At 42.8% G+C, this 25,187-nt stretch overlaps 1 protein-coding gene across 1 annotated transcript in view; it reads right to left on the bottom strand.

The window, feature by feature from the left end:
* Positions 1-25,187, bottom strand: part of kif1aa (kinesin family member 1Aa) — a 149,297-nt gene that overhangs the window by 100,450 nt on the left and 23,660 nt on the right. The window lies entirely within an intron of this gene.

The following is a 25,187-nucleotide window of genomic DNA, read 5'->3' as shown; positions in this document are numbered from 1 at the left end:
GGAGGGAGGGAGGGAGGGAGGGAGGGAGGGAGGGAGGGAGGGAGGGAAAAGTGCTTAGTCTCTGGCTCACTGCTCCCATAAGCACTTACAGACAGACTGTTCCCTTCTGGACAATTACAGAGTACAGACAGACAGACGGTTAGCTTCCTGTTAGCTTCTGTTATTTTCAAGAGCTCTGGGCTACTATTGAATGAATGGACACTGTCAGAACAGGCCTGTCTGTGTATTAGACTGAATGGACACTGTCAGAACACTGCCCATTCCAATACATATGGACAGCGAATAAGGTTCATAGGGGAGATGGACAAAAAACCTGTTAGAATAATCACATTAGCCCTGTACGTAGTATGCATGCTCCAATGTATTGCTTCATTCTAAGTGCTAGTGTGGGGCGGCAGGTAACCTGGTGGTTAGAGCGTTGGGCTAGTAACCGAAAGTCGTTCTGCCCCTGAACGAGGCAGTTAACCCACTGTTCCTAGGCCGTCAATGTAAATAATAATTTGTTCTTAACTGACTTGCCAAGTTAAATAAAGGTAAAATAAAATAAAAAATTCTAAAATAGTGTGGTGATTGGAAAGGAGGCAGATGTGAGGGGGGAAGATCGACTGTAAAGTCACATGATGTAAACCTAAGCTAACATTCTAGATTAGGCGTTGTGGAGCGATGTGAACCTAAGCCAACATTCTAGATTAGGCGTTGTGGAGCGATTTGAACCTAAACTAACATTCTAGATTAGGCGTTGCGGAGCGATGTGAACCTAAACTAACATTTTAGATTAGGCGTTGTGGAGCGATGTGAACCTAAACTAACATTCTAGATTAGGCGTTGTGGAGCGATGTGAACCTAAACTAACATTCTAGATTAGGCGTTGTGGAGCGATGTGAACCTAAACTAACATTCTAGATTAGGCGTTGTGGAGCGATGTGAACCTAAACTAACATTCTAGATTAGGCGTTGCGGAGCGAAGTGAACCTAAACTAACATTCTAGATTAGGCGTTGTGGAGCGATGTGAACCTAAACTAACATTCTAGATTAGGCGTTGTGGAGCGATGTGAACCTAAACTAACATTCTAGATTAGGCGTTGTGGAGCGATGTGAACCTAAACTAACATTCTAGATTAGGCGTTGTGGAGCGATGTGAACCTAAACTAACATTCTAGATTAGGCGTTGCGGAGCGAAGTGAACCTAAACTAACATTCTAGATTAGGCGTTGTGGAGCGATGTGAACCTAAACGAACATTCTAGATTAGGCGTTGTGGAGCGATGTGAACCTAAACTAACATTCTAGATTAGGCGTTGCGGAGCGAAGTGAACCTAAACTAACATTCTAGATTAGGCGTTGTGGAGCGATGTGAACCTAAACTAACATTCTAGATTAGGCGTTGTGGAGCGATGTGAACCTAAACTAACATTCTAGATTAGGCGTTGTGGAGCGATGTGAACCTAAACTAACATTCTAGATTAGGCGTTGTGGAGCGATGTGAACCTAAACTAACATTCTAGATTAGGCGTTGTGGAGCGATGTGAACCTAAACTAACATTCTAGATTAGGCGTTGCGGAGCGAAGTGAACCTAAACTAACATTCTAGATTAGGCGTTGTGGAGCGATGTGAACCTAAACTAACATTCTAGATTAGGCGTTGTGGAGCGATGTGAACCTAAACTAACATTCTAGATTAGGCGTTGCGGAGCGAAGTGAACCTAAACTAACATTCTAGATTAGGCGTTGTGGAGCGATGTGAACCTAAACTAACATTCTAGATTAGGCGTTGTGGAGCGATGTGAACCTAAACTAACATTCTAGATTAGGCGTTGTGGAGCGATGTGAACCTAAACTAACATTCTAGATTAGGCGTTGTGGAGCGATGTGAACCTAAATCAACATTCTAGATTAGGTGTTGCAGAGCGATGTGAACCTAAACTAACATTCTAGATTAGGCGTTGCGGAGCGATGTGCATAACTGCCTGTTCAGGGGCAGAACGACAGAGTTGTACCTTGTCAGCTTGGGGATTCGAACTTGCAACCTTATGGTTACTAGTCCAACGCTCTAACCGCTAGGCTACCCTGCCGCCCCGTGTGTGTGTGTGTGTGTGTGTGTGTGTGCGTGTGTGTGTGTGTGTGTGTGTGTGTGTGTGTGTGTGAGTGTGTGTGTGTGTGTGTGTGCATGTGTGTGTGTGTGTTTCTCTTTCCACAGTACTGTAATATGGGTTATATTCTGGGCAATATTTTAAGGTCTGTTCTCCGCAACAAGGTCTGTTCTCCACAACAAGGTCTGTTCTCCGCAACAAGGTCTGTTCTCCACAACAAGGTCTGTTCTCCACAACAAGGTCTGTTCTCCACAACAAGGTCTGTTCTCCACAACAAGATCTGTTCTCCACAACAAGGTCTGTTCTCCGCAACAAGGTCTGTTCTCCGCAACAAGGTCTGTTCTCCACAACAAGGTCTGTTCTCCACAAGGTCTGTTCTCCACAACAAGATCTGTTCTCCACAACAAGGTCTGTTCTCCGCAACAAGGTCTGTTCTCCACAACAAGGTCTGTTCTCCACAACAAGGTATGTTCTCCACAACAAGGTCTGTTCTCCACAACAAGGTCTGTTCTCCACAACAAGGTTTGTTCTCCACAACAGACAGACAAACCTTATATAGACCTTAATATACCTTGTTGTGGAGAATAGACTTTGAGACCTTGACATGTGTCAGCTCAACATGAGTCAGCTCAACATGAGTCAACTCATCATGAGTCACCTCAACATGAGTCACCTCAACATGAGTCAGCTCAACTCAATGGATGAAATGACGAAGATAACCAGTTTTATTAAGTATTGTTCACAGCGGAGAGAACACCTGTTTGTATGTACTACGTATCTACCAAAGCCTTCACAACAGCACTCAATAGACCTCCATTATAGGTCAAATGCTTAATGGAATCATGACAAAAAGACACTTCAATTTAAATTGTGAGGATGAAGTGATAAAAACCTTCACAGCAGAGCGGGAGTAAAATAACAATAGCGAGACTATATACAGGGAGGTAACACTTCAGAGTCAATGTGCGGGGGCCCTGGATAGTCAAAGTAATTGAGGTAATATGTACATGTAGGTAGAGTAATTAAAGTGACTATGCGTTGGTGATGTGGACACCAAGGAACACCAAGGAACTTGAAGCTCTCAACCTGCTCCACTGCAGCCCCGTCGATGAGAATGGGGGGCGTGCTCGGTCCTCTTTTTCCTGTAGTCCACAATCATCTCCTTTGTCTTGATCACGTTGAGGGAGAGGTTGTTGTCCTGGCACCACACAGCCAGGTCTCTGACCTCCTTCCTATAGGCTGTCTCGTCGTTGTCCGTGATCAGGCCTACCACTGTTGTGTCACCTGCAAACTGAATGATGGTGTTGGAGTCGTGCCTGGCCGTGAAGTCATGAGTGAACAAGGAGTACAGGAGGGGACTGAGCACGCACCCCTGAGGGGCCCTTGTGTTGAGGATCAGCGTGGCGGACGTGTTGTTACCTACCCTTACCACCTGGAGGCGGCCCGTCAAAAAATCCAGGATCCAGTTGAATAGGGAAGTGTTTAGTCACAGGGTCCTTAGCTTATTGATGAGCTTTGAGGGCACTATGGTGTTGAATGCTGAGCTGTAGTCAATGAATAGCATTCTCACATAGGTGTTCCTTTTATCCAGGTGAGAAAGGCCAGTGTGGAGTGCAATAGAGATTGCATCATCTGTGGATCTGTTGGGCCGGTATGGAAATTGGAGTGGGGCTAGAGTTTCTGTGATAATGGTGTTGATGTGAGCCATGACCAACCTTTCAAAGCACTTCATGGCTACAGACATGAGTGCTACGGGTCTGTAGTCATTTAGGCAGGTTTCCTTTGTGTTCTTGGGCACAGGCACTATGGCGGTCTGCTTAAAACATGTTGTTATTGCAGACTCGGACAGGGAGAGTTTGAAAATGTCAGTGAAGACACTCGCCAGTTGGTCAGCTCATGCTCGCAGTACACCTCCTGATAATCTGTCTGGCCCTGCAGCCCTTTGAATGTTGAGCTGTTTAAACGTCTTACTCACATCGGCTGCGGAGAGCGGGATACCACAGTCTTCCGGAACAGCTGGTGCTCTCATGCATGTTTTGGTGTATTTTGCCTCGACGCAAGCATAGAAGTAGTTTAGCTCGTCTGGTAGGCTCGTGTCACTGGGCAGCTCTCAGCTGTTCTTCCCTTTGTAGTCTGTAATGGTTTGCAAGCCCTGCCACATCCGACTAGCATCAGAGCCGGTGTAGTCATATTCGATCTTAGTCCGGTATTGACCCTTTGACTGTTTGATGGTTCGTCGGATGGCGTAGCGGGATTTCTTATAAGCTTCCGGGTTAGAGTTCCGCACCTTGAAAGCGGCAGCTCTTCCCTTTAGCTCAGTGAGGATGTTGCCTGTAATCCATGGCTTCTGGTGGTGGTATGTACGCAGCTGTTCTATCCTGCCAGGGGAGCGGAAAACCAGCCAGCTGTACGTTGATAATGTCGTCGTTCAGCCATGACTCTGTGAAGCATAAGATGTTACAGTTTTGAATGTCCCGTTGGTAGTTTAATCTTCCGCGTAGGTCATCAATTTTATTTATACCACAGATTATATATATACGCACAGAGCAGCATCTGAGACAATACTCCTTCACAAAACTAGAGAAGTCTGGACCGGATGATCAAGGAGACGGATAAAAATACAATACACCTTTAGATATCTTCACAAAACATGTATACAGTGAACCCATAAAAACTCAGACAGCTACCCCAAGCACATCCTGTCACCACAGCAGCCTTAATCCACAGGCATGGAGACAAACACTAATCCTAACCCTAACCCTAACCCTAACCCTAACACTAACCCTAACACTAACCCTAACACAAACAATCACCCATCAAAAGGATGGATGATATCTTAATTTCTCTCCCCTTCTCTCTGTGAGACATTCTATGAGCCTACTAATAGAGAGGTGGGCCCTCGTCAGGCGTAGTGCACTACCCAGGAAGTATGGTTCCCTTTGGGACGTAGCCCAGCAATCTCAGATGGATCAATCCCAGTGAAATGAGATCCCAGCAGGGGTCACTCCGGTTTCCCTGGGGATGCTTTTAAATCAACTATTTCCTGTGCCGGCAGGGCTCCAGTTCCTTACCAGCACAGACACAACGGTTCCCAGAGCTGATTCTGTATAATCAGTCTTCATGTTGTGTCCTCTCCTTTAAGTATACTTCAATAAACTTTTAGCACAACAGACATTGGCAACCGACACTATTTATTCGAACAAAGAGATCCTATAATTCATGTTTTATATGTAATTCTATCCCAGTACGCACAAGAAGTTGAAAATTAAAATAAATTAAAAAACAACAACATATTTTCACAGTCTTTTAAATGTATTTTGGCCATAGGTTGCAAGATCAAATCCCCGAGCTGACAAGGTGAAAATCTGTTCTGTCCCTGAGCAAATTTGTTCTTAACTGACTTGCCTAGTTCAATAAAAGTACAATTAAACAAAATAGGATATAGTTTGGATAGTCTTCATAATCACTTTACAGTACAAAGTGCATCAATAAATAATGTCCAGATTAACACCTGTGATTACGCTATTTAGTCGCTCTTATGTAGCTATTGACTACGACATTTATCTAGTTTCCAAAAGTGGTTATTTTCAGCTGAAGGTAGTAAAAAGTCAAACAAGAAGATAGAAACAGACCATGTCTGGGAACTAGAAACAGACCATGTCTGGGAACTAGAAACAGACCATGTCTGGAAACTAGAAACAGACCATGTCTGGGAACTAGAAACAGACCATGTCTGGGAACTAGAAACATACCATGTCTGTGAGACAGAAACAGACCATGTCTGGGAGACAGAAACAGACCATGTCTGGGAACTAGAAACAGACCATGTCTGGGAGACAGAAACAGACCATGTCTGGGAACTAGAAACAGACCATGTCTGGGAGACAGAAACAGACCATGTCTGGGAGCTAGAAACAGTTCCCCCCCCCCCCATCATCTCTCATGATGTCTAGTCTAGTCAGAGGACCCTCCTCCCCCACCTCATCTCTCATGATGTCTAGTCTAGTCAGAGGACCCTCCTCCCCCTTCACCTCTCATGATGTCTAGTCTAGTCAGAGGACCCTCCTCCCCCTTCACCTCTCATGATGTCTAGTCTAGTCAGAGGACCCTCCTCCCCCACCTCATCTCTCATGATGTCTAGTCTAGTCAGAGGACCCTCCTCCCCCACCTCATCTCTCATGATGTCTAGTCTAGTCAGAAGAACTTTCTTCGACAGTATTCTCTTGTGATAGACTTCTAGCATAATACTAGCTTGCACAGGCAACAGTTGTTTCTAATTCCCAAGATGACCCAAACTACGTATAAAGATTTTCCCACTGCTGTACATTATAGCTCTTTAATGCAGGTTAAACCTGGCAGCCTGGCAGGTGTCGGTGGTTTGACCCTGGTGTTGTTTTGATATCGCTACAGGGTTAGACCGGTCATCAGTAGACTTTACAGTGGAGAAGTGTACTGTAGACCACAGCTCAGTCTACAAGTGACCCCTGTTGGCAGCTACCCAGAACCAGAAGGTGTCATGGGAAACTGGGATGGTGTGGGCCGCTCACAGCCAGCCAATTACCCAGCAGCTGATCTGAAAGAGCAACTGTGACTACTAAGTGTGAATTTTTAATCACTGTTTGCTACCAGACTCTACTCTCTACTCTAACCTGGTTTTATCACACCGAGGAAGTGGTGAAGCTGTATCAGTCTCTGCTCTGGTGCTCTCTTGTTCATCTCGTTTCAGTCAATCTGGTTCTGGGTTTGTTTTGTGACACAGTAAACATAGAGGATGTGTTGAAGCTACAGCAGTCTGTTATATGACACAGTAAACACAGAGGTAATGAAAACCTAATCCAGCTCCAACAGAGGGAATCATTGGATTAGAACATCAAACTGCTCCAGAAGGAGACACCCAACATCACACCATTACATCCAACATCACACTATTACATCCAACATCACACCATTACTTCACACCATTACACCCAACATCACACCATTACATCACACCATTACACCCAACATCACACTATTACATCACACCATTACACCCAACATCACACCATTACACCCAACATCACACTATTACACCCAACATCACACCATTACATCACACCATTACACCCAACATCACACCATTACATCACACCATTACATCACACCATTACACCCAACATCACACCATTACATCACACCATTACATCACACCATTACACCCAACATCACACCATTACATCACACCATTACACCCAACATCACAGCATTACTTCACACCATTACACCCAACATCACACCATTACTTCACACCATTACACCCAACATCACACCATTACATCACACCATTACACCCAACATCACACTATTACACCCAACATCACACCATTACATCACACTATTTCACCCAACATCACACCATTACATCACACCATTATACCCAACATCACACCATTACACCCAACATCACACCATTACACCCAACATCACACCATTACACCCAACATCACACTATTACACCCAACATCACACCATTACACCCAACATCACACTATTTCACCCAACATCACACCATTACATCACACCATAACATCCAACATCACACCATTACACCCAACATCACACTATTACACCCAACATCACACCATTACATCACACCATTACACCCAACATCACACCATTACATCACACCATTACACCCAATATCACACCATCACACTATTACACCCAACATCACACCATTACACCCAACATCACACCATTACATCACACTATTTCACCCAACATTACACCATTACATCACACTATTACACCCAACATCACACCATTACATCACACTATTACACCCAACATCACACCATTACACCCAACATCACACCATTACATCACACTATTACACCCAACATCACACCATTACACCCAACATCACACCATTACATCACACTATTACACCCAACATCACACCATTACACCCAACATCACACCATTACATCACACTATTACACCCAACATCACACCATTACATCACACCATTACACCACACCATTACATCACACCATTACACCCAACATCACATCACACCATTACACCCAACATCACACCATTACACCCAACATCCCACCATTACACCCAACATTACACCATTACACCCAACATCCCACCATTACACCCAACATCACACCATTACATCACACCATTACATCACACCATTACACCCAACATCACACCATTACATCATACCATTACATCACACCATTACATCACACCATTACATCACACCATTACACCCAACATCACACCATTACATCACACCATTCCATTACATGCATAAAATAGACGGAGACCAGTCTTTTCAATAATAGGTAACAGAATTTATTCTCGGAGCGCGCTGCCACTTCACCACGAGCAACAGTTTATATACAAATCATGACGTCATTTCATTGCATTAACAGAATCCCCTCCTCTCGACCGGGACAAAGTGAGGTGAAAAGTTCATTCTAACTTACTAACACACTCCCAGGTAACTTTTGACCCCTCAACATTATCGATCAACACTGAGCTGACAGTTCTAATTAACAGAAAACCTAAGAATGCACTCACTGTCTTATCTAAAAACCCCAGAGCTCAGTTTCGTAGGTTCAACCATAGGTTAACGACCTTATGTGTTTACACAGTCCACAACCCATTTGTTTCTTCCTAGTTGGAATGGTGTTCATTAACTTTAATTACTCCTTGTCCGTGTCACACAATCCCTTCTTATGAACTCATATTGTTAATCAGATACAATAAAACAGAGTATAAGTTTACTTAGTTACAGTTCCATTTAAAATGATTTGTTAATTTAATCATAATTTTCCCAACAATTACATCACACCATTACACCCATTATCACACCATTACATCACACCGTTACATCCGACCTCCAACATCACACTATTACATCACACCATTAATCCACACCGTTACATCACACCGTTACATCCGACATCACACCATTACATCACACCATTACATTCAACATCACACCATTACATCACACCATTACATCACACCATTACATTCAACATCACACCATTACATTCAACATCACACCATTACATTACACCATTACATTCAACATCACACCATTACATCACACCATTACATCACACCATTACATCACACCATTACATCACACCATTACATTCAACATCACACCATTACATCACACCATTACACCCAACATCACACCATTACACCCAACATCACACCATTGCATCACAACAGTATTTCTCTCACCCCTGCTTCTCTCCTCTCACTTTCTCTCTCACCCCTGCTTCTCTCCTCTCACTTTCTCTCTCACCCCTGCTTCTCTCCTCTCACTTTCTCTCTCACCCCTGCTTCTCTCCTCTCACTTTCTCTCTCACCCCTGCTTCTATCCTCTCACTTTCTCTCTCACCCCTGCTTCTCTCCTCTCACTTTCTCTCTCACCCCTGCTTCTCTCCTCTCACTTTCTCTCTCACCCCTGCTTCTCTCCTCTCACTTTCTCTCTCACTCCTATTGCCTCTCTCTGTCGATCTCTCTCTCTGTCGATCTCTCTCTCTCGATCTCTCTCTCTCTCGATCTCTCTCTCTCTCTCTCTCTCTCTCTCTCTCTCGATCTCTCTCTCTCTCGATCTCTCTCTCTCTCACTCTCTCGATCTCTCTCTCTCTCGATCTCTCTCTCTCTCTCTCTCACTCTCTCTCTCTCTCTCTCTCTCTCTCTCTCTCTCTCTCTCTCTCGATCTCTCTCTCTCTCACTCTCTCGATCTCTCTCTCTCTCTCGCTCTCTCATCACTGAATGAACAGGGATTCATAAACCTCCTGTAAAAATAAACAAGTTGTCAGCAGCATCCGTGGTCAGAGGAGGTGTTGTTGGGGGTTGAGTCCCAAATGTAGGACTCTGGTCAACAGTAGTACACTATTCATGTACAAAGTAGTGCCCTATTTGGTGAATTGTGTCCTATTTGGGATGCAGAAGGGAACGGGGGTAGAGAATGGTTTTTTAATCACATTCAGTGCTCTGTAGTTGCTGACTCTAAGTGCTCACCGCTTACATAGTGGTGTGATCCTGTATAGACCAGCCTGCCCTCAGCACTGTATGCTTGTGTACGTGTGTGTGTGTGTGTGTGTGTGTGTGTGTGTGTGTGTGTGTGTGTATGTGTGTGTGTGTGTGTGTGTGTGTGTGTGTGTGTGTGTGTGTGTGTGTGTGTGTGTGTGTGTGTGTGTGTGTGTGTGTGTGTGTGTGTGTGTGCGCGCGCATGTGTGAGTGAGTGCGTGCGTGCGTGCTGTAGTTGTAGTTATGTTGTAGTTGTAGTTATGTTGTAGTTGTAGTTATGTTGTAGTTGTAGTTATGTTGTAGTGGTAGTTATGTTGTAGTGGTAGTTATGTTGTAGTGGTAGTTATGTTGTAGTGGTAGTTATGTTGTAGTTGTAGTTATGTTGTAGTGGTAGTTATGTTGTAGTGGTAGTTATGTTGTAGTTGTAGTTATGTTGTAGTGGTAGTTATGTTGTAGTTGTAGTTATGTTGTAGTTGTAGTTATGTTGTATTGGTAGTTATGTTGTAGTTATAGTTATGTTGTAGTGGTAGTTATGTTGTAGTTGTAGTTATGTTGTAGTGGTAGTTATGTTGTAGTTGTAGTTATGTTGTAGTGGTTGTTATGTTGTAGTGGTAGTTATGTTGTAGTTGTAGTTATGTTGTAGTTGTAGTTATGATGTAGTTGTAGTTATGTTGTAGTTGTAGTTGTACTTATGTTGTAGTGGTAGTTATGTTGTAGTTGTAGTTATGTTGTAGTTGTAGTTATGTTGTAGTTGTAGTTATGATGTAGTTGTAGTTATGTTGTAGTTGTAGTTGTACTTATGTTGTAGTGGCAGTTATGTGGTAGTGGTAGTTATGGTGTAGTTGTAGTTATGTTGTAGTGGTAGTTATGTTGTAGTTGTAGTTATGTTGTAGTTGTAGTTATGTTGTAGTTGTAGTTATGTTGTAGTTGTAGTTATGTTGTAGTTGTAGTTATGTTGTAGTGGTAGTTATGTTGTAGTGGTAGTTATGTTGTAGTGGTAATTATGTTGTAGTGGTAGTTATGTTGTAGTTGTAGTTATGTTGTAGTTGTAGTTATGTTGTAGTGGTAGTTATGTTGTAGTGGTATTTATGTTGTAGTTGTAGTTATGTTGTAGTGGTAGTTATGTTGTACTGTTAGTTATGTTGTAGTTGTAGTTATGTTGTAGTGGTAGTTATGTTGTAGTTGTAGTATGTTGTAGTGGTAGTTATGTTGCAGTTGTAGTTATGTTGTAGTGGTAGTAATGTTGTAGTTGTAGTTATGTTGTAGTTGTAGTTATGTTGTAGTTGTAGTTATGTTGTAGTTGTAGTTATGTTGTAGTTGTAGTTATGTTATAGTTATGTTGTAGTGGTAGTTATGTTGTAGTTGTAGTTATGTTGTAGTTGTAGTTATGTTGTAGTTGTAGTTATGTTGTAGTGGTAGTTATGTTGTAGTTGTAGTTATGTTGTAGTGGTAGTTATGTTGTAGTTTTAGTTGAGTTGTAGTTGTAGTTATGTTGTAGTGGTAGTAATGTTGTAGTTGTAGTTATGTTGTAGTTGTAGTTATGTTGTAGTGGTAGTTATGTTGTAGTTGTAGTTATGTTGTAGTTGTAGTTATGTTGTAGTTGTAGTTATGTTGTAGTTGTAGTTATGTTATAGTTATGTTGTAGTGGTAGTTATGTTGTAGTTGTAGTTATGTTGTAGTTGTAGTTATGTTGTAGTGGTAGTTATGTTGTAGTGGTAGTTATGTTGTAGTGGTAGTTATGTTGTAGTTGTAGTTATGTTGTAGTTGTAGTTATGTTGTAGTTGTAGTTATGTTGTAGTTGTAGTTATGTTGTAGTTGTAGTTATGTTATAGTTATGTTGTAGTTGTAGTTATGTTGTAGTTGTAGTTATGTTGTAGTTGTAGTTATGTTGTAGTTGTAGTTATGTTATAGTTATGTTGTAGTGGTAGTTATGTTGTAGTTGTAGTTATGTTGTAGTTGTAGTTATGTTGTAGTGGTAGTTATGTTGTAGTGGTAGTTATGTTGTAGTGGTAGTTATGTTGTAGTTGTAGGTATGTTGTAGTTGTAGTTATGTTGTAGTTGTAGTTATGTTGTAGTTGTAGTTATGTTGTAGTTGTAGTTATGTTGTAGTTGTAGTTGTACTTATGTTGTAGTGGTAGTTATGTTGTAGTGGTAGTTATGTTGTAGTTGTAGTTATGTTGTAGTTGTAGGTATGTTGTAGTTATAGTTATGTTGTAGTTGTAGTTATGTTGTAGTTGTAGTTATGTTGTAGTTGTAGTTGTGTTGTAGTTGTAGTTATGTTTTAGTGGTAGTTATGTTGTAGTTGTAGGTATGTTGTAGTTGTTGTTATGTTGTGGTGGTAGTTATGTTGTAGTTGTAGTTATGTTGTAGTTGTAGTTATGTTGTAGTTGTAGTTATGTTGTAGTGGTAGTTAGAGGGGTATATAGTCTGATCACTGACAGAGAGGTATATAGTCTGATCACTGACAGAGGGGTATATAGTCTGATCACTGACAGAGAGGGGTATATAGTCTGATCACTGACAGAGAGATGGGTAGCCCCCAGCATCCTAATCAAGCCTTCAATTCCCCCCCAGCATCCTAATCAAACCTCCAAGCCTGAATCACTCCAGCTATCCCAGTCACTCACTTAGCTCACTGCCATTCTTGTGGTTTGTGGGAACTAGCCTATTGAACAATCTCTAGCCGTCAAGGAGCACAAAGCAGGGACAGAGATGCACAAAAGATCCCCCCCAACCTTTTCGCTGGCCCCCGTCCAGTCTCCAGGCACTGTTACCATGCAGGGGGGGGGGGGGGGGGGGGGTCTGTCTGTCATGACATCATCCTCCATACAGACCCCACATCCCCAGCAGCCAAGCAGCTAAGCAGCCAGCCCCATTGACTCAGTATGAACACAGAACAACATGCTAAGGCTGACTCCCAAAAGGCACCCGTTTCCCTACGTAGTGCATTACTTTGGACCAGTACGCTCTTAGAATCAAAATCTAGAACCTGTAACGGTTCTTCGGCTGTCATCGTAGGAGAACCCTTTTGGTTCCACGTAGAAACCATCCAAAAACGATTCTCCAAGGAAACAAAAATGGTTCTCCTATGGGGACAGCGGAAGAACCCTTTTGGTTCCACGTAGAAACCCCAAAAAAGGATTCTCCACGGAAACAAAAATGGTTCTCCTATGGGGACAGCCGAAGAACCCTTTTGGAACCCTTTTTTTTCTAAGAGTGTACATTATTAAGGGAATAGGGGATCATTTGGGATGCAACAGAGAACAATGTGCTGGAGAGAGCCAACCAGGTCCATTGACTCATCATTGGCAGAGAACAATGTGCTGGAGAGGGCCAACCAGGTCCATTGACTCATTATTGGCAGAGAACAATGTGCTGGAGAGGGCCAACCAGGTCCATTGACTCATTATTGGCAGAGAACAATGTGCTGGAGAGGGCCAACCAGGTCCATTGACTCATTATTGGCAGAGAACAATGTGCTGGAGAGGACCAACCAGGTCCATTGACTCATTATTGGCAGAGAACAATGTGCTGGAGAGGACCAGTGTCTCTGAAGAGAGTGGTGTTAGGATGTTGGTATCAGGTCTGATCTGATGAAAGTATGTCTGAGGAGGAGGGTTTAGAATACTGCTGATTTGGTACATTTCCCATGGGGCCCTGAAACAGAAATGATTTAATCTTGTATAGTGCCCCCTAGTTTCAAGAGGTTATTAAGTCAAGTAGATGTGTTTCTGGTGACGTGGTACATTTCATTGTCGACGTAAGTGAAGAGCTCATACATTCAAACAGCTAAATTCAGAGAGGGTAGAGAGAGATGATGGCACATGAAATGCACTCTGGCACACCAAACCAGAATGTTCTCGCAGGTAATCTAGCATTAAATATCGATGATGTGCTCCATTTGGTTTGTTGAACTCCTATGAACCCCCCCCCCCCCCAACCCCCCCCCCCCCCAATCTGTATTCTGTGCTGCAGAGGAGCTACTCAGACCACACTGAGGCTACGTCCAAAATCACACCCTTTCCCCGATACAGTGCTCTTAGAAAAAAGGGTTCCAAAATGGTTCTTCGGCTGTCCCCATAAGAGAACCCGTTTTGGTTCCATGTAGAACCTTTTAGGGTTCCAGGTAGAACCCTCTGTTTGAAGGGTTCTGCATGGAACTAAAAAGGGTTCTAACTGGAACTAAAAAGGGGTCCCCTATGAGGACCGCCGAAAAACCCTTTTAGATTCTAGATAGCACCTTGTTAACTAAGAATGTACTTTTGTGAAGATAGTATAGATATAGCCTCTATTGGTAGAGTGTAGATATAGCCTCTATTGGTGCAGTGTAGATATAGCCTCTATTGGTGCAGTGTAGATATAGCCTCTATTGGTGCAGTATAGATATAGCCTCTATTGGTGCAGTATAGATATAGCCTCTATTGGTGCAGTGTAGATATAGCCTCTATTGGTGCAGTATATATATAGCCTCTATTGGTGCAGTATAGATATAGCCTCTATTGGTGCAGTATAGATATAGCCTCTATTGGCGCAGTATAGATATAGCCTCTATTGGTGCAGTATAGATATAGCCTCTATTGGTGCAGTGTAGATATAGCCTCTATTGGTGCAGTATAGATATAGCCTCTATTGGTGCAGTATAGATATAGCCTCTATTGGTGCAGTATAGACATAGCCTCTATTGGTGCAGTATAGATATAGCCTCTATTGGTGCAGTATAGATATAGCCTCTATTGGTGCAGTATAGATATAGCCTCTATTGGTGCAGTGAAGATATAGCCTCTATTGGTGCAGTGTAGATATAGCCTCTATTGGTGCAGTATAGATATAGCCTCTATTGGTGCAGTATAGATATAGCCTCTATTGGTGCAGTGTAGATATAGCCTCTATTGGTGCAGTGTAGATATAGCCTCTATTGGTGCAGTAAAGATATAGCCTCTATTGGTGTTGTATAGATATAGCCTCTATTGGTGTTGTATAGATATAGCCTCTATTGGTGAGGTATAGGGTCTGGGACCAGGCTACAATGAATCCACTAGCCTCTATTGGTGCAGTACAGATATAGCCTCTATTGGTGCAGTATAGATATAGCCTCTATTGGTGCAGTAAAGATATAGCCTCTATTGGTGCAGTATAGATATAGCCTCTATTAGTGTTGTATAGATATAGCCTCTATTGGTGTTGTATAGATATAGCCTCTATTGGTGAGGTATAGGGTCTGGGATCAGGCTACAATGAATCCACTAGCCTCTATTGGTACAGTGTAGATATAGCCTCTATTGGTGCAGTATAGATATAGAATATATTGGTGCAGTGTAGATATAGCCTCTATTGGTGCAGTATAGATATAGCCTCTATTGGTGCAGTATAGATATAGCCTCTATTGGTGCAGTATAGATATAGCCTCTATTGGTGCAGTATAGATATAGCCTCTATTGGTGCAGTATATATATAGCCTCTATTGGTGCAGTGTAGAGAAAGCCTCTATTGGTGCAGTATAGATATAACCTCTATTGCTGCAGTGTAGATATAGCCTCTATTGGTGCAGTGTAGATATAGTCTCTATTGGTGCAGTGTAGATATAGCCTCTATTGGTGCAGTATAGATATAGCCTCTATTGGTGCAGTATAGATATAGCCTCTATTGGTGCAGTATAGATATAGCCTCTATTGGTGCAGTATAGATATAGCATCTATTGGTGCAGTGTAGATATAGCCTCTATTGGTGCAGTATAGATATAGCCTCTATTGGTGCAGTATAGATATAGCCTCTATTGGTGCAGTATAGATATAGCCTCTATTGGTGCAGTATAGATATAGCCTCTATTGGTGCAGTATAGATATAGCCTCTATTGGTGCAGTATAGATATAGCCTCTATTGGTGCAGTATAGATATAGCCTCTATTGGTGCAGTATAGATATAGCCTCTATTGGTGCAGTGTAGATATAGCCTCTATTGGTGCAGTATAGATATAGCCTCTATTGGTGCAGTACAGATATAGCCTCTATTGGTGCAGTATAGATATAGCCTCTATTGGTGCAGTAAAGATATAGCCTCTATTGGTGCAGTATAGATATAGCCTCTATTAGTGTTGTATAGATATAGCCTCTATTGGTGTTGTATAGATATAGCCTCTATTGGTGAGGTATAGGGTCTGGGACCAGGCTACAATGAATCCACTAGCCTCTATTGGTACAGTGTAGATATAGCCTCTATTGGTGCAGTATAGATATAGAATATATTGGTGCAGTGTAGATATAGCCTCTATTGGTGAAGTATAGATATAGCCTCTATTGGTGCAGTATAGATATAGCCTCTATTGGTGCAGTATAGATATAGCCTCTATTGGTGCAGTATAGATATAGCCTCTATTGGTGCAGTATATATATAGCCTCTATTGGTGCAGTGTAGAGAAAGCCTCTATTGGTGCAGTATAGATATAACCTCTATTGCTGCAGTGTAGATATAGCCTCTATTGGTGCAGTGTAGATATAGTCTCTATTGGTGCAGTGTAGATATAGCCTCTATTGGTGCAGTATAGATATAGCCTCTATTGGTGCAGTATAGATATAGCCTCTATTGGTGCAGTATAGATATAGCCTCTATTGGTGCAGTATAGATATAGCATCTATTGGTGCAGTGTAGATATAGCCTCTATTGGTGCAGTATAGATATAGCCTCTATTGGTGCAGTATAGATATAGCCTCTATTGGTGCAGTATAGATATAGCCTCTATTGGTGCAGTATAGATATAGCCTCTATTGGTGCAGTATAGATATAGCCTCTATTGGTGCAGTATAGATATAGCCTCTATTGGTGCAGTATAGATATAGCCTCTATTGGTGCAGTATAGATATAGCCTCTATTGGTGCAGTGTAGATATAGCCTCTATTGGTGCAGTATAGATATAGCCTCTATTGGTGCAGTACAGATATAGCCTCTATTGGTGCAGTATAGATATAGCCTCTATTGGTGCAGTAAAGATATAGCCTCTATTGGTGCAGTATAGATATAGCCTCTATTAGTGTTGTATAGATATAGCCTCTATTGGTGTTGTATAGATATAGCCTCTATTGGTGAGGTATAGGGTCTGGGACCAGGCTACAATGAATCCACTAGCCTCTATTGGTACAGTGTAGATATAGCCTCTATTGGTGCAGTATAGATATAGAATATATTGGTGCAGTGTAGATATAGCCTCTATTGGTGCAGTATAGATATAGCCTCTATTGGTGCAGTATAGATATAGCCTCTATTGGTGCAGTATAGATATAGCCTCTATTGGTGCAGTATAGATATAGCCTCTATTGGTGCAGTATATATATAGCCTCTATTGGTGCAGTGTAGAGAAAGCCTCTATTGGTGCAGTATAGATATAACCTCTATTGCTGCAGTGTAGATATAGCCTCTATTGGTGCAGTGTAGATATAGTCTCTATTGGTGCAGTGTAGATATAGCCTCTATTGGTGCAGTATAGATATAGCCTCTATTGGTGCAGTATAGATATAGCCTCTATTGGTGCAGTATAGATATAGCCTCTATTGGTGCAGTATAGATATAGCCTCTATTGGTGCAGTATAGATATAGCCTCTATTGGTGCAGTATAGATATAGCCTCTATTGGTGCAGTCTAGATATAGCCTCTATTGGTGCAGTATAGATATAGCCTCTATTGGTGCAGTATAGATATAGCCTCTATTGGTGCAGTATAGATATAGCCTCTATTGGTGCAGTATAGATATAGACTCTATTGGTGCAGTATAGATATAGCCTCTATTGGTGCAGTATAGATATAGCCTCTATTGGTGCAGTATAGATATAGCCTCTATTGGTGCAGTATAGATATAGCCTCTATTGGTGCAGTATAGATATAGCCTATATTGGTGCAGTATAGATATAGCCTCTATTGGTGCAGTCTAGATATAGCCTCTATTGGTGCAGTATAGATATAGCCTCTATTGGTGCAGTATAGATATAGCCTCTATTGGTGCAGTATAGATATAGCCTCTATTGGTGCAGTATAGATATAGCCTCTATTGGTGCAGTGTAGATATAGCCTCTATTGGTGCAGTATAGATATAGCCTCTATTGGTGCAGTATAGATATAGCCTCTATTGGTGCAGTATAGATCTAGCCTCTATTGGTGCAGTATAGATATAGCCTATATTGGTGCAGTATAGATATAGCCTCTATTGGTGCAGTCTAGATATAGCCTCTATTGGTGCAGTATAGATATAGCCTCTATTGGTGCAGTATAGATATAGCCTCTATTGGTGAGGTTTAGGGTCTGGGACCAGGTTCCATTGAATCCACTGTACTGTGAGACACCGTTACACCACACATGATATCTTGCCTTCTGGTAAAATAAACAAATTAGCGTTCATCTTTTAAGTCGTTAACCAGAGAAGCCAAGCTGGGCTGTGGTGCCTGCAGATATTCAAGGTCTGTGAAGTGAAATAGTGGCGTCGGTATCCCGAACGTGTGTTGTCTTTTTGTTATTGCCGACTCCCTAACGACTGTAAAGAATGTAAACGAAGGACCCTTGGCAATAGTAGTGCACTATATAGGGAATATGGAGCCATAGGGCTCTGGTCTAAAGTAGTGCACTATAAAGGGAATAGGGAGCCATAGGGTCCTGGTCTAAAGTAGTGCACTATATAGGGAATATGGAGCCATAGGGCTCTGGTCTAAAGTAGTGCACTATATAGGGAATATGGAGCCATAGGGCTCTGGTCTAAAGTAGTGCACTATAAAGGGAATAGGGTGCAATTTGGGACACAGATTTAAGATTAAATCAGAACAGATGGCAGAATTCTGTGTTCTCTTGGCAGAGATGGCCGTCACTCCCTCTCTCTACAGGTTATGCTGCATAGATGGCCATCACACTCCCTCTCTCTACAGGTTATGCTGCACAGATGGCCGTCACTCCCTCTCTCTATTGGTTATGCTGCACAGATGGCCATCACACTCCCTCTCTCTACTGGTTATGCTTTGGATACAGCCATCACTCCCTCTCTCTACTGGTTATGCTTTAGATACAGCCATCACTCCCTCTCTCTACTGGTTATGCTGCACAGATGGCCATCACACTCCCTCTCTCTACAGGTTATGCTGCACAGATGGCCATCACTCCCTCTCTCTACTGGTTATGCTGTACAGACGGCCATCACATTCCCTCTCTCTACTGGTTATGCTTTAGATACAGCCATCACTCCCTCTCTCTACTGGTTATGCTGTACAGATGGCCATCACACTCCCTCTCTCTACTGGTTATGCTGCACAGATGGCCATCACTCCCTAAAAGGTAAATTACCTTTTAATGGCGTCAGACCGAGGCTCTGCATCTGTCCTCGTGCTCCTAGACCTTAGTGCTGCTTTTGATATCATCGATCACCAAATTCTTTTGGAGATTGGAAACCCAAATTGATCTACACGGGCAAGTTCTGGCCTGGTTTAGATCTTTTCTGTCGGAAAGGTATCAGTTTGTCTCTGTGAATGGTTTGTCCTGTAAATTTCGGTGTTCCTCAAGGTTCCGTTTTAGGACCACTATTGTTTCACTAAAAATTGTAGGGATATCATTCGAAAACATAATGTTAACTTTCACTGCTATGCGGATGACACACAGCTGTACATTTCAATGAAACATGATGAAGCCCCAAAATTGCCCTCGCTAGAAGCCTGTGTTTCAGACATAAGGAAGTGGATGGCTGCAAACGTTCTACTTTTAAACTCAGACAAAACAGAGATGCTTGTTCTAGGGCCCAAGAAACAAAGAGATCTTCTGTTGAATTTGACAATTACTCTTAATGGTTGTACAGTCGTCTCAAATAAAACTGTAATGGATCTTGCGTTACTCTGGACTCTGTGCTAAAAACGGCTGCTAGAATCCTGACTAGTACCAAAAAAATGTATCATATTACTCCAGTGCTAGCCCCCCTAGACTGGCTTCCTGTCAAGGCAAGGGCTGATTTCAAGGTTTTACTGCTAACCTACAAAGCATTACATGGGCTTGCTCCTACCTATCTCTCTGATTTGGTCCTGCCGTACATACCTACACTTACGTTAGACGCAGGCCTCCTAATTGTCCCTAGAATTTCTAAGAAAACAGCTGGAGGCAGGGCTTTCTCCTATAGAGTCCCATTTTTATGGAATGGTCTGCCTACCCATGTGAGAGACGCAAACTCGGTCTCAACCTTTAAGTCTTTACTGAAGACTCATCTCTTCAGTGGGTCATATGATTGAGTGTAGTCTGGCCCAGGAGTGTGAAGGTGAACGGAAAGGCACTGGAGCAAAGAACCACCCTTGCTGTCTCTGCCTGGCCGGTTCCCCTCTCTCCACTGGGATTCTCTGCCTCTAACCCTATTACAGAGGCTGAGTCACTGGCTTACTGGTGCTCTTCCATGCTGTCCCTAGGAGGGGTGCGTTACTTGAGTGTGTTGAGTCACTGACGTGGTCTTCCTGTCTGGGTTGGGGCCCCCCCTTGGGTTGTGCCGTGGCGGAGATCTTTGTGGGCTATACTCGGCCTTGTCTCAGGATGGTAAGTTGGTGGTTGAAAATATCCCTCTAGTGATGTGGGGGCTGTGCTTTGGCAAAGTGGGTGGGGTTATATCCTTCCTGTCGGCCCTGTCCGGGGGTGTCCTCGGATGGGGCCACAGTGTCTCCTGACCCCTCCTGTCTCAGCCTCCAGTATTTATGCTGCAGTAGTTTATGTGTCGGGGGGCTAGGGTCAGTTTATTATATCTGGAGTACTTCTCCTGTCCTATCCGGTGTCCTGTGTGAATTTAAGTATGCTCTCTCTAATTTTCTCTTTCTCTCTTTCTTTCTCTCTCGGAGGACCTGAGCCGTAGGACCATGCGTCAGGACTACCTGACATGATGACTCCTTGCTGTCCCCAGTCCACCTGGCCGTGCTGCTGCTCCAGTTTCAACTGTTCTGCCTGCGGATATGGAACCCTGACCTGTTCACCGGACGTGCTACCTGTCCCAGACCTGATGTTTTCAACTCTCTAGAGACAGCAAGAGTGGTAGAGATACTCTTTATGATCGGCTACGAAAGGCCAACTGACATTTACTCCTGAGGTGCTGACTTGTTGCACCCTCGACAACTACTGTGATTATTATTATTTGACCATGCTGGTCATTTATGAACATTTTAACATCTTGGCCATGTTCTGTTATAATCTCCACCCGGCACAGCCAGAAGAGGACTGTCCACCCCTCATAGCCTGGTTCCTCTCTAGGTTTCTTCCTAGGTTTTGGCCTTTCTAGGGAGTTTTTCACTAGCCACCGTGCTTCTGCACCTGCATCGCTTGCTGTTTGGGGTTTTAGGCTGGGTTTCTGTACAGCACTTTGAGATATCAGCTGATGTACAAAGGGCTATATAAATACATTTGATTTGATTTGATTAAGGACAACAAAGTCAAGGTATTGGATTGACCATCACAAAGCCCTGACCTCAATCCTATAGATAATTTGTGGGCAGAACTGAAAAAGCGTGTGCGAGCAAGGAGACCTACAAACCTGACTCAGTTACACCAGCTCTGTCAGCTGGTGGAAGAAGGTGAGGACCAATGCGCAGCGTGGTAGGTGTCCATATTGTATTTAATACGAATACTGAACACTTGAACAAAAACAATAAAAACAATAAAAACGACAAAAACGAACAATCCTGAACGGTGCAGCAAAACACAGAACAGAAAATAATCACCCACAACTCAAAGGTGAAACCAGGCTACCTAAGTATGGTTCTCAATCAGGGACAACAGATTGACAACTGCCTCTGATTGAGAACCATACCAGGCCAAACACAGAAATCCCAAATTATAGAAAAAATAACATAGACTGCCCACCCCAACTCACACCCTGACCATACTAAAACAAAGATAAAACAAAGGAACTAAGGTCAGAACGTGACAAGGCCTCTACCCTCACAATGGCAGGTGCGCATTTCGCCCGTGTGCTGCCCCATATTTCAAAGCCATATCAAATATCTAGATTTTAAAATAGTTTCTATTGAGCTGAATATTGAGCTGATACCTCCAGAAAGCTGAGACCCTCCTCTCCTCGACAAGAACAAAAGGACAAAGCTGTGTTTTTCACGCAATTGCATTTTGAAATGTTATACGATCAGAACTTGTTTTTCTCTCGAGCGACTGAGGGAGAGGAAAGTGGTTCACTCATCACAGCAACAGGCCCCAGCGAGGGCACAGGGGCAAGGGAAGGGCAGACACTTTCATTACAGGATTTATGATGATAATGCACTTTTTTGTTAGACCAAATGTGATGTTTTAAGTGAGGTGAAAATGTAGAATTGGCTCTTTCTAAAATTATAGGCAACCTTTCTGGGGTTTTTTTTACGATACATGATCTTGGCTGTCTAACTGATTACTGAGTTGGAGCAGGTGTCTTTGCTGATGGCGCGTTTGATTATGAGTGTGAGGACACACCCTCTCCTCTCCAGATCTCCGGAGAGAGCTCGGTCACAATCAATCCAGTGTCAGTCAATGTCGGGATGAAAAACCTCACACACCCTATCATAGGGCAGGACACTCCTGCAGAGCCCCCCATAGGAACAGCAGAGGAGCAGGAAGGAGACAGGTCGGCCTCCAACAAGGCGTCCTCACCAGGACCCAACTTGGTCAACTTGTCTCTGCCCTTATAAATCGTAATCAAACATCACAGAAGGAGGTGTATTACATTATTCACTTAGCCTTCCACAGAGATTAGATGTTTTTCCCTACATTTGATGGAAAACCCAAATAAGTTGTACCTGCTGCCAACCTGTCACTCAACTTTTTATATTTTTATATAAATGGCATAAAACTAAAACTGAGGGGGCTTAAGTTTGAACTGAGGGAGCTGAGCCCACTTTAACCCACATAAGCCTTCTTTAGCCCACTTTAGCCCCTCGTGGAGCCGGGTACACCCTCTGATCTTCTACCTGAATACCACCTTGACCTTTCCATAGCGCTCCTTCTCTACAGGTGTTTGATAACCTTTCATCTTCTACCTAAATACCTTCTCTACATATTCTACCTAAATACCTTCTCTACATCTTCTACCTAAATAACTTCTCTACATCTTCTACCTAAACATCTTCTCTACATCTTCTACCTAAATATCTTCTCTACATCTTCTATCTAAATAACTTCTCTACATCTTCTACCTAAATACCTTCTCTACATACTCTACCTAAATACCTTCTCTACATCCTCTACCTAAATACCTTCTCTAATGGGGAGGTGAAGGGGGAGATGAAGGGAGAGGTGAGGGGGAGGTGGAGGGGGGGTGAGGGGGGAGATGAGCTAAATTAGACAAATCGATAAATATTTTAGGACGGCTCATCTATTATTGACCGATGGCTTTACCTTACTGAACAGACTGGATATCAGTGGCTTTACCTTACTGAACAGACGGGATATCAGTGGCTTTACCTTACTGAACAGACTGGATATCAGTGGCTTTACCTTATTGAACAGACTGGATATCAGTGGCTTTACCTTACTGAACAGACGGGATATCAGTAGCTTTACCTTACTGAACAGACTGGATATCAGTGGCTTTACCTTACTGAACAGACTGGATATCAGTGGCTTTACCTTACTGAATAGACTGGATATCAGTGGCTTTACCTTACTGAACAGACTGGATATCAGTGGCTTTACCTTACTGAACAGACTGGATATCAGTGGCTTTACCTTACTGAACAGACGGGATATCAGTGGCTTTACCTTACTGAACAGACTGGATATCAGTGGCTTTACCTTACTGAACCGACTGGATATCAGTGGCTTTACCTTACTGAACAGACTGGATATCAGTGGCTTTACCTTACTGAACAGACTGGATATAAGTGGCTTTACCTTACTGAACAGACTGGATATCAGTGGCTTTACCTTATTGAACAGACGGGATATCAGTGGCTTTACCTTACTGAACAGACTGGATATCAGTGGCTTTACCTTACTGAACAGACTGGATATCAGTGGCTTTACCTTACTGAACAGATGGGATATCAGTGGCTTTACCTTACTGAACAGACTGAATATCAGTGGCTTTACCTTACTGAACAGACTGGATATCAGTGGCTTTACCTTACTGAACAGATGGGATATCAGTGGCTTTACCTTACTGAACAGACTGGATATCAGTGGCTTTACCTTACTGAACAGACTGGATATCAGTGGCTTTACCTTACTGAACAGACTGGATATCAGTGGCTTTACCTTACTGAACAGACTGGATATCAGTGGCTTTACCTTACTGAACAGACTGGATATCAGTGGCTTTACCTTACTGAACAGACTGGATATCAGTGGCTTTACCTTACTGAACAGACTGGATATCAGTGGCTTTACCTTACTGAACAGACTGGATATCAGTGGCTTTACCTTACTGAACAGACTGGATATCAGTGGCTTTACCTTACTGAACAGACGGGATATCAGTGGCTTTACCTTACTGAACAGACGGGATATCAGTGGCTTTACCTTACTGAACAGATGGGATATCAGTGGCTTTACCTTATTGAACAGACTGGATATCAGTGGCTTTACCTTACTGAACAGACTGGATATCAGTGGCTTTACCTTATTGAACAGACGGGATATCAGTGGCTTTACCTTACTGAACAGACTGGATATCAGTGGCTTTACCTTACTGAACAGACGGGATATCAGTGGCTTTACCTTACTGAACAGACGGGATATCAGTGGCTTTACCTTACTGAACAGATGGGATATCAGTGGCTTTACCTTACTGAACAGACAGGATATCAAGTCTCTCTCCAGTCTCCTCACCACCATGTCTTAGGCCTCTCCTTACCTTAACATGGGCCAGCAGGTAGGCTAGTGGTTAGAGCCTTGGACTTGTAACCGAAAGGTTGCTAAATCGAATCCCCGAGCTGACAAGGTAAAAATCTGTCGGTCGGCCCCTGAACAAGGCAGTTAACCCATTGTTCCTAGGCTGTCATTGAGAACAATAATTTCTTCTTAACTGACTTGCCTAGTTAAATAAAGGTAAAATACACATATATATATATATTTTTT

The sequence above is a fragment of the Oncorhynchus mykiss genome, chromosome 5 (genome assembly GCF_013265735.2).
Source record: "Oncorhynchus mykiss isolate Arlee chromosome 5, USDA_OmykA_1.1, whole genome shotgun sequence".
NCBI lineage: Eukaryota > Metazoa > Chordata > Actinopteri > Salmoniformes > Salmonidae > Oncorhynchus > Oncorhynchus mykiss.
Note: the sequence above shows the minus strand (reverse complement) of the source record. Positions and strands in the feature narration are given on the sequence as shown.